Genomic DNA, 9,460 nt, shown 5'->3' on the forward strand with positions numbered 1-9,460 from the left:
AGATAGATAGATAGATAGATTTATAATTAATTATAATGATATGATTATATAAATATATGATTATAATTAACAATTAATTATGATTAAATAGTAATAACATGCATTGCTCCATGACTGAGAGGCTAAAAAGCTGGTACTTAGTCCATGAGGCCAGATGTCACAGCAGTCCCAACCTGGCACTGAACACCTAGGGATTCCTGGAGAACCCCTGGTCCTCAATCAACAATGGAAGATTGGAAATACTGGCTCCGATATCAGTGAAGGACTCAGCTGCGTCAGTAGCAGCAGAGAATTTACCATCATCACCATCTTCAGCAGCAGCATCCATGTGAACCAATCAAGAACAAAGGTTAAGAAAGAAAAAGACAATAATCTTCCTTCTGTCACACCCTTTTTAGTCTGGGCTGCTACCAGAAGGTGCTGCCCACATTTGTGGGGCATGGTTCTACAGCCATTAAGGCTATCAGGACAATGCCTCAGTTGAGGCTCCATGCTCAGGTGGTTTTAATTTGTGGCAAGTTGACTATGAAACCAACTATCAAAATGACTATTTCTTTAAAATGTAATAATCTCAGTAAGTGGGCCTCTACTAACAAAGTGTCTTTCTCAGAAACAAGTTAAATATATGTGTGTGTTATGAATGTTTTACCTTCATATATGTAAGTGCACTGCCTGCATGCCTGATGCCCATGGAGGCCAGTCAAGAGCACTGGGTCCCCTGGAACAAGTCTTACTGACAGTTTTAAGCCCCACCATGTGAGTACTGGGAACTGAACCCTGGTCCTCTGCAAGACAGCAAGTACTCGTAACTGCGGAAGTGTCTCTCCAGCCCCGCAAAAAACTCCCATAGCTTTTCCTTTTGTCTCCTGTCTGTCCTGAAGAAGTCTCGTCATGACACTAGTCCCTGCCATATGGTGTTTTATAGAGCAGGGCCAACCATCTTTGTGCTAAATTCTCTGAAACAACCTTCTGATGGAAGGATAGACATCTCCCCAAAGCACTTATGACATACTATGAAGGCTGAAATCCATGCCACGACAAAGCCCACCAGGGTGTTTGCTGTTACTTAACCCTAAACTGTTGTATTAGAATCTGGGAGGGGCACACGAGACAGTCTGTGTTTAACATGCTAGGTGATTCCTATGCTCAGGGCTCAGAGAACTTCTGTGACATCAGCAGGGTTCAAAAGGTATCTCCAAAGGAGTTCAGGGTTCCTGCATCTTGGAACAAAGAAGGAACTGGACATGGAGATAGCAAACAAAATTTATTCAGAAAGGGGAAACTAGAACATCTCAGTGACCCTAAAGTACAAAATGTTGGAGATTCTACATCACATTTCCTTGACTGTTTGATCCATTTCTACAATGTGTGCGTTCTGAGCATGTTCCATCTGTGTCATGTAGTTCTACATACAACTTCATGTACCACATGTCTTACTAGCATCTTGTCTCCACCCAGGGGTGTGTGTTCCAATATTGCAATGAGCTAGAAGCTAGCTACTCCTGTGCCTCTGTACCCATACCTGTGTCTCCAGTTAGTCTTAGACCCCAAGGCTGGGGAGTTGAATCCTGTTGTGGCTAATTTGTTTGTTGAATTTTAATTTTTAATTCTATTATTTTATATGTGTAAGTGCTTTGCCTGCATGTATGACTGTTCAACACAGGCCTATCTAGTGCCAACAGAAGCCAAAGGAGGCTATTGGGTCCCCTTGGTCTGGAGTTACAGACAGTTGTGAGCCACCACATGGGTGCTAAGAATTGAACATGGGTTTTCTGTAAGAGCAGAAGCCAAATATCCAATACATGGGCAGCTTCTGCCAGATCTACTGCCTATGGACCATGTTAGCATGCATGTGGGAGCATGTGTGTGAGTGTGTATATATGTGCCCAGTCTTTCATGTATAAGTGAATATGTGTACTTGTGTGGGGGGATACCAGAGGTCAACAGCAAGTGACATTTTTCAGACATATATCTGCTTTTTTCTTTTTGAGACATGGTCTCTCACTGGCCTGGAACACCAATTCAGCTAGGCTTGCTCATCAGCCAGACCGAGAAATCTACCCACAAGCAACATTGACATATGCTAGGGTTGGTTTATCTACCATTCCACCCTGTGGGTTCAAAGTAAGATGCTCCATCTAGACAGGTACAGGACTGGAAGATCTATCCATCTCCTACCTTCTCTCCCCTCTCTTAAAACAATCTTGCCTCTGTTTCACAGCCTCATAACGTAACTCTCAGATTCTGCTTCTTCACCTAGCAACCCAGGATGGCTGATTTCTGCTTCCAGCAGCACACTGAAATCCTGTGTGGTAAGGATAACTGTGACCTCAACCAGAGTCCCTGTGGATATTCTTCTAATTTGAATTCTTTCTAACTTGCTGGGCCTAAGTCACTATAGACTGTTCCCTCCGTCTTGGACTTCTCCCATATGATAGATGTGGCATCAAGTACATAAAATTCTCTAAACACTCACTAAAGCATGAAACATGAAATTTAATAGAAGTCTCCTTAATCCAAGAGCAATACATACTGAGAACAAAAAGCATATAAACTGCCTACACATTTGGGTCTTTGGCCCCTATTGACTCAATTTCCCTGATAGAAGCTGCCAGAGGCAGCTAGGCATTAGCCCATGGTGGCTATGGTACTTGAGGACAATCTGGGTACTAAGACAGATTTAGAGCTTTTACGACACAAGCTGCCTGAGAAGCTAATACTCACCTCTGAAGCTCACCTGCTCCAGTCAGGCTTCTGCTGCGGCTGAAGTTTGATAACTCTCTAAAACTGCCTGCTGGGGAAAAAAAGAAAAACAAAATGCTTGAAGAGGCACGTCATCGCCCTAGCAGAGTACTAGAGACTGGGGGATTTATAAAGGGGAGAAGTTCATGTGGGATCATAGTTTGGAAGCTCAAGAGCATAGTGCCGTTATCTGCTTAGCCTCTGATGAAAGGTTTGCTTTGTATACAGAGAAAGAGCAGACATGGAAACGGAAGTGAAAGAAAACAGACAAAGGGGGCAGGGCATCTTCTCACAGCCCACCTTGGTGATAACTAAACACTCCTGTAGGAACTGTGCTAATCCCCTGCTAAGTGTAGAATTCCATGACCCAGTGACCTCCAAAAGGCCTCACTACCTCTCAATACCATCCCTTGAAGGAATTCAGTCTCTACGTGTGACCGTGGGAGCCAGTTATGTTCAAACCACAGAGAGGCTAAGAGTGAGACAGGGCAAGTACTGTCTCAATGGAGTTTTCAGAGCAGTTGTATGGCTGGCGGTGAGATGCTGTTCTCCAACAATATGCTGGCTTCCCGAGGACAATCTGGTGAAACAGTGTGTGCTGCTTGAACCTCCAACTGAGGTTTCTTTCTGCTCAATGATATCCAGTGAATGTTTGTTATATATCAGGCAGTGTGTTGGGCAATAGAGGCTCAAAGAGAAGAAAGCACATCCACTCTCCTCAAAGAGAATCATCTAAATAAACAGACCTTTTCAACAGCGAGGGTCAGAAAGCCTACTCCCCTTATCTGTTGGACCCCCTCTACCCTCTTCTGATGAATTCACCATCCCCCATAGGGAGGAATCCCAAATTTCACCCCAACCCTCCCTTATACTCCTCTTCACACCTACATTTCTGGGTTCCTTCGGTGACACTGTGAATGAAGATTTTATTACTCTTCTACTCAGTATGTTGAATGCTATCACATGTATCACTGGAGGGTCTCCAAGAACCACTTCCCTCTGTCTCTTAGCTATGCTAGGCTGTTGGATAAAACATTGGCAGGGTCTTTTGGCTCATCCTGTGTTATCCACACTTCTGTGCCTTTCATAAGTATTCCTATTGCTTTGGGATTTGGGTCGTTAAAAAGACAATCAAAGTGAATCAAAACAAGTATGCAATAATGTGCAGGCCAGGGTTTCCTGGCATCACTTACCAGGATTCTGCAGCGTTAGAGAGTATTGCCCAAGTGTTTTATTTACACTCAACTTGTCTGAAGGTATTACTAAGAATAGGAATGAATATATAGCTTGTTTGCTTGCAGGATTAAACCCCATAACCAAATTTGGGCTGGTTAATGTAGGATGTCCCTCATGAATAGAGAATATGGAATTGAAAAATGACTAGTATGGAGGACAGAATGACTCAGAAATCTAAAAATAACCAAATCATGGGAAAGGACTCGAAGCCTGCCTCACAATGAACTGCATCTGCCTCCCTTACAAAACCAGCAAATTGCCTTTATTTAGATCTATGCAAAATAGCATTTCACAGCATTTGATCTGCATATTTAATTTTATTTGGGGTCGGTATGGGCTTATCTTTTGCTGAAGTAATTTATTGGTTCAAAAGTATACTCTAGCTCAAAAACAAGCTGAATCTGGTTGATTTTTCTTTATTTCGGTCTGTTTATAGGTTAGTAACTTGTATTGCATAAAATGTTTGACTTATTTAGATTTATTTTATGCAAAGGAGTGTCTTTCTTGTATGCATGTATATGCACAGTGTGTGTCTGGTGTCCACCAACCCAAGCAGAGGGTACTGGGTCCCCTGGAACTGGAGTTATGGACTGTTGAGAGCTGTCATGTAGGTACTGGGAATAGAACCCAGGTCCTTTGGAAAAGCAAGTACTCTTAACCACTGAACAGTCTCTCCAGTCCCTATTTGAAATTATTTTAGCAAGAGATTTGAAAATCAACTTTGGGCAAACCAAACACTCCTCAGAGACGAAGAAGATAATAAGCCATCAAAGCCCTGAGAATGTAAATGAAGTCTTGATTACATGGGGGTTCAGTATTGCTCTGGTACTTTCTCTGTAGAAGAAAGTTTCTGTCCTGCCCAGTCCCTCATCCATTCAGTCCCAAAGAAACATACAGAGGCTTATAAACTGTTTGGCCTATTAGCTCAGGCTTATTATTAACTAGCTCTTCCAACTTAAATTAACCCATAATTCTTGTCCATGTTTAACCACGTGACTTGGTACCTTTTCTCAATGAGGCATTCTCATCTTGCTTCCTCTACATCTGGCTAGTGACTGTGTTTTTGCCTTTCCTTTTTCTTAGTCTGGCTACCCTGCCTATACTTCCTGCCTGGCTACTGGCCAATCAGCATTTTATTAAACCAAAACAAGTGACAAATCTTTCCAGTGTATAAGAGCATTATCCCACAGCATGTCTCCTCTAGGATCCTGTGAATAATCAGGTTTTGTACCATTGTCATCTTTAGCTGGTTATAAACTAGACACACAATGCCTGTAGTCTGAAAAGAGAACTTCCATAGGAAGTTCTCCAGTGTTTGAGAACTTGGTCCCCAGCTGGTGGTATCTTTTAGAGGGGTTATGAAACCTTTGGAGCGTAGAGTCTTTTTGGAGAAAGTCAGTCACTGGGGACAGATCTTGAGATTTTCATATTTCTGCCCAACTTCTGTGTCCTCTTTGCTTCCTACTATACCATGGTCTCAGCAGTTATAGAATCTTGGCTGTAAGCTCCTGCTACCAGGGAAGGCTCCCAAGGCCATGACCTTGACACTATCATAGACTGTATCCCCCTCAAACTGTAAGCCCCCCAAAATTCTTTTCTCCCTTAGTGACTTCTTGTGGGTATTGAGTCACAACTACATAAAAATTATCTAATACAAGAACTAAAAATAGGGCTGGCAAAGTGGCCTAGCAGATAAAGGCACTTACTTTGTAAGCCTGGTGAGCTGAGTTCATCCCCAGATTCCATATCAAGGTAGAAGGAGAGACCTGACTGTAAAAAGTTGTTCTACTATCTCCACACACACTACAGCACACAGAAGTATTCATACATGCAACCTTTCCAATAATAAACATCTTTATGGAAGAGCCAAAATTAATCTCAGCAGACACAGTATTCATTTCTCAAATCACAGTACTCATCTGTGAAACACAGCCAAGGAGGGAACTCAGAGGAGGTCACTGCTGAGGATTGACTGTGTGAATCACCACCACAAACTGCTCTCTTCATGCTGGCTCTTCACCATCGGAGGTCCTAATCTGACCAGAAGAAAAACCTGACCACTGACCCCTTCAGGGGCCCTTGTGACATTCCAGATCTCATGTATGGTCAAGTGGAAGATTTCTTTTTCTTTTTCTCTCTTACACACAAGTAGTGTGGCTATCATCTTCACCACCCACCAACACCATATCTTTGTTCTACCTGTAAGTCCCTGTATCTTTTAGTTTCAAAGCAAAGGCTCCACCTCCTTTATTCCCACTCTTATGCACTCATTTCCCAGTTATTTCCTCTCATTTTGGCATTTTGATTGTAAGACTAGTCTTTAATGATTGAGCCATCTCTCCAGCCCACTACCAAGGGGTGGAATGGATTTTCAATTTATTTCAGCACATACCCATCATTCCTAATTTATTGGCCTTTTCATTTTGGTACATCCCTCCTGTCTACTTGAACCACATCTTTAAAAATGGTTCACCCTAGACCTATTCAAACCACACCTATGCTACTTGGGCTTCTAGTTGCATTATTTATGTCTCTCCCACCACAGTGTCAATCTCTACCCATAAGCCACACCATCATGTCACTCTCTACCCATATGCCTCAGATGCCCAGGTGAATGGACCACTCCATGTCTTTAGACACTGTGGATAATCTCTAGTATTCACTTTCCTCCTTCTTCACTCTGGTTGTTGGGACCATTCATTATAAATGCATTGTGGTCATCATCTTTAACCCTCTCAGACATTTTTCTCCTCTATACAAGCTCACTACAACTCAAATGTAGTAATAGAATCAACCACTTATATCCTTCTCCAAAACACCATACAAAAATTACATGGCCCAGGGACTTCTTTTTATTTTAAATGTACTTCCAAAATGTTCTTATAAATTCTTTGAGAATTTCATGCCCTGTAGTTTGATCATATTCACGTCTCTTCCAACTCCTCCCAGATCCTCCCATTTCCTTACCAACCCAACATTTTGTCTTCAATTTTTAAAAAACCCTCCAAATTCAATTTGCTGCCCATATACTATTGGGCATTCCCTGGACTGTAGACAGCAAGGGACAATAGACCATGAGGTCCTACCACTAGCTGAGTGTCGGAGCCCGTTTGGGTCCAACACAGATTCTCTCACTAGACTGGAACGGAGTCGCGAGAAATAATCAGACACAGCTTACACCATCATCATGGAAAAGGCCAGACTCCTCCTTTATTGTCCAAACATCTTATATACCCACACCAAATGAGCGGGAACACACAAAGGCTGTTGCCTAGGCAACCAGGTGCCTGGGCTCTGGTCACGTCCACATCTAGCAGTCAGGTAGGCCCTGAATTAGCATCTCTATAAGACAACCTCCAAATTGCATAAGGAAAGAAGCCCCAAACATCCTGACCAGTTTCAGTCAACACCTCTTCTCAGGTAATCCACACTTTAACAAAAGAAGCTAGGAGCAAGACATCCTGGCTTGTTAAGGACACAGACAGCTTGTCTGCAGAGCTATGTAATCAGCTCAAACCAGGGCAATGGCTTTTGTGTAATCTTGAAATATGCGCCCACAGCTGAGGAGCTATTGGTAACTCACACCTGATGAGAGGAGGAGAGTTATTTTCTTTAAATATATTTTAAAATCAAATTGGTATTTTGTACTGTGAGCAACTCATTTTGTAGTTCTTTAATAGGCTCACTTTGCTATGACCAAAAGCTGATTTCATGCCTATCCAGTCTCCTCAAGCTTACTGCTGGTTCCATTCTCAATGGATAACTCGGTCCCCTGTGACAATTGAGCAAGTGGCATAGTCAGTTGGGAACTCTTCTGGTTTCACCAACCCCTCTACATACAAAGAAGATTCTAAAGGAAATATGTCAGCGTGGCAGTGAAGTAGAAGTGATCTGTACCTACTCTTAATGGAAACCTCGATTTGAATAAGCATCCATGCATGGAAAGACCTTCACAAGACCAAAAAATCAGTCTGTCTAGACTTTGTAGCTATTGTGCAGAGCTGAGAAACAAGCAAAAGATAAACAGAAAAGAGTGGGTAGCTTAATATCATCTAAACCACCCCACCCCAGCTCCTGAGCCTTAGCAAAGAGGCTTTGAAAGGGTTATCCTTCAGTTGATAGAAGGAGAGTGAAATGAACACCTGACTTCACAGTAGAACCTAGCACAAGGCCCATCCTAATGATTCCCAGCACCAAGCCAACAGTGGTAGATCCAAGCTCCTTACTGATTCAAGCTCCAGTCTAGCCCAGTCAATGACTATAACAGCAAGCTCAATTGTGGATGCAGCCAATGGGCCACTCTCATTCTCTAGATTACCTGGGCGTATTAATGCTAAGTGTGTCCCCTTGAAATGAACTGGAACTAATGAAAGCTGTCAGAGAAATAGGAAAGTCATTATGGATTCTACTTTTGCCCATTACATTGCCACCATTTCCTGTATTGTAAAATATCTGCCAGTTCTTCCACTAAGATGTGTTTCAGATCTACCCATTTTACTCCATTTTAATCACCACAAGTCCATCTTAACTCACCTCTAACTCTTTATTCCTCACATGTGTGTATGTGATGTACATACATGTTTGCGTGTGTGTGGTTGCTTGCGCTGCCATTGGGAGTCTCCCTTCATCCCTCTCTACCTTATTAACTGAGGCAGAGTCTTTTAATTGAACCCAGAGCTTGTCCTAGCCTAGCCTCACAGCTTGTTCTGAGGATTCCCTCTGCTTTAACAGGGCTGGAGTAGCAGTGGGGAGGGGCACCACACTCACCTGGTCCTCACAGGTTCTAGGAAAGCAAACAGTAGTACTTACACTTGCTTAGCAGGCATATTTTCTTCTGAGCTCTCTTCCCAGCCCCACTACTCTTTCTTTTCTATGTTTCCAAAGTCTCTTACAAGGGAAAAAAACAAACTCTAGGAACTCTGCAGTCACAAGGCTCTGTGTTTACCAAAACCCTGAATTCTACTTTATGCTCTGCTGCTGTTGGCTTACAGCTTTTATTAATTTTTGATCAACATGCCCCACCTTTTCATTTTGCACTGAGTTTTACAAATTATGTAACCTTCTGTGTCTACTGTAGTAATAAGAGCGACGGGGCTGTGTCCCCGGCACCCGGCCACCCGCATGGCTAGCTTATGCCTGAAGTAATTACACGGAAACTGTATTCTTTTAAACACTGCCTGGCCCGTTATCTGTAGCCTCTTATTGGCTAGCTCTTACATATTAATCTAACCCATTTCTAATAATCTGTGTAGCCCATGAGGTGGCTTACCAGGGAGGATCTTAACCTGCGTCTGTCTGGAGTGGGAGAACCATGGCGACTCCCTGACTCAGCTTCTTTCTCCCAACATCCTGTTCTGTTTTCTCTGCCTACCTAAGGGTTGGCCTATCAAATGGGCTTAGGCAGTTTCTTTATTAGTAAGAAATCACTCCCACATCAGTCTACACTTCTCTTTTCTCCTCTTCTCACTCACTGGACACTAAC

This window comes from Alexandromys fortis, unplaced genomic scaffold (genome assembly GCF_014885135.2).
Source record: "Alexandromys fortis isolate MF-2015 unplaced genomic scaffold, M_Fortis_MF-2015_v1.1 scaffold_21, whole genome shotgun sequence".
Taxonomy (NCBI): Eukaryota; Metazoa; Chordata; class Mammalia; order Rodentia; family Cricetidae; genus Alexandromys; species Alexandromys fortis.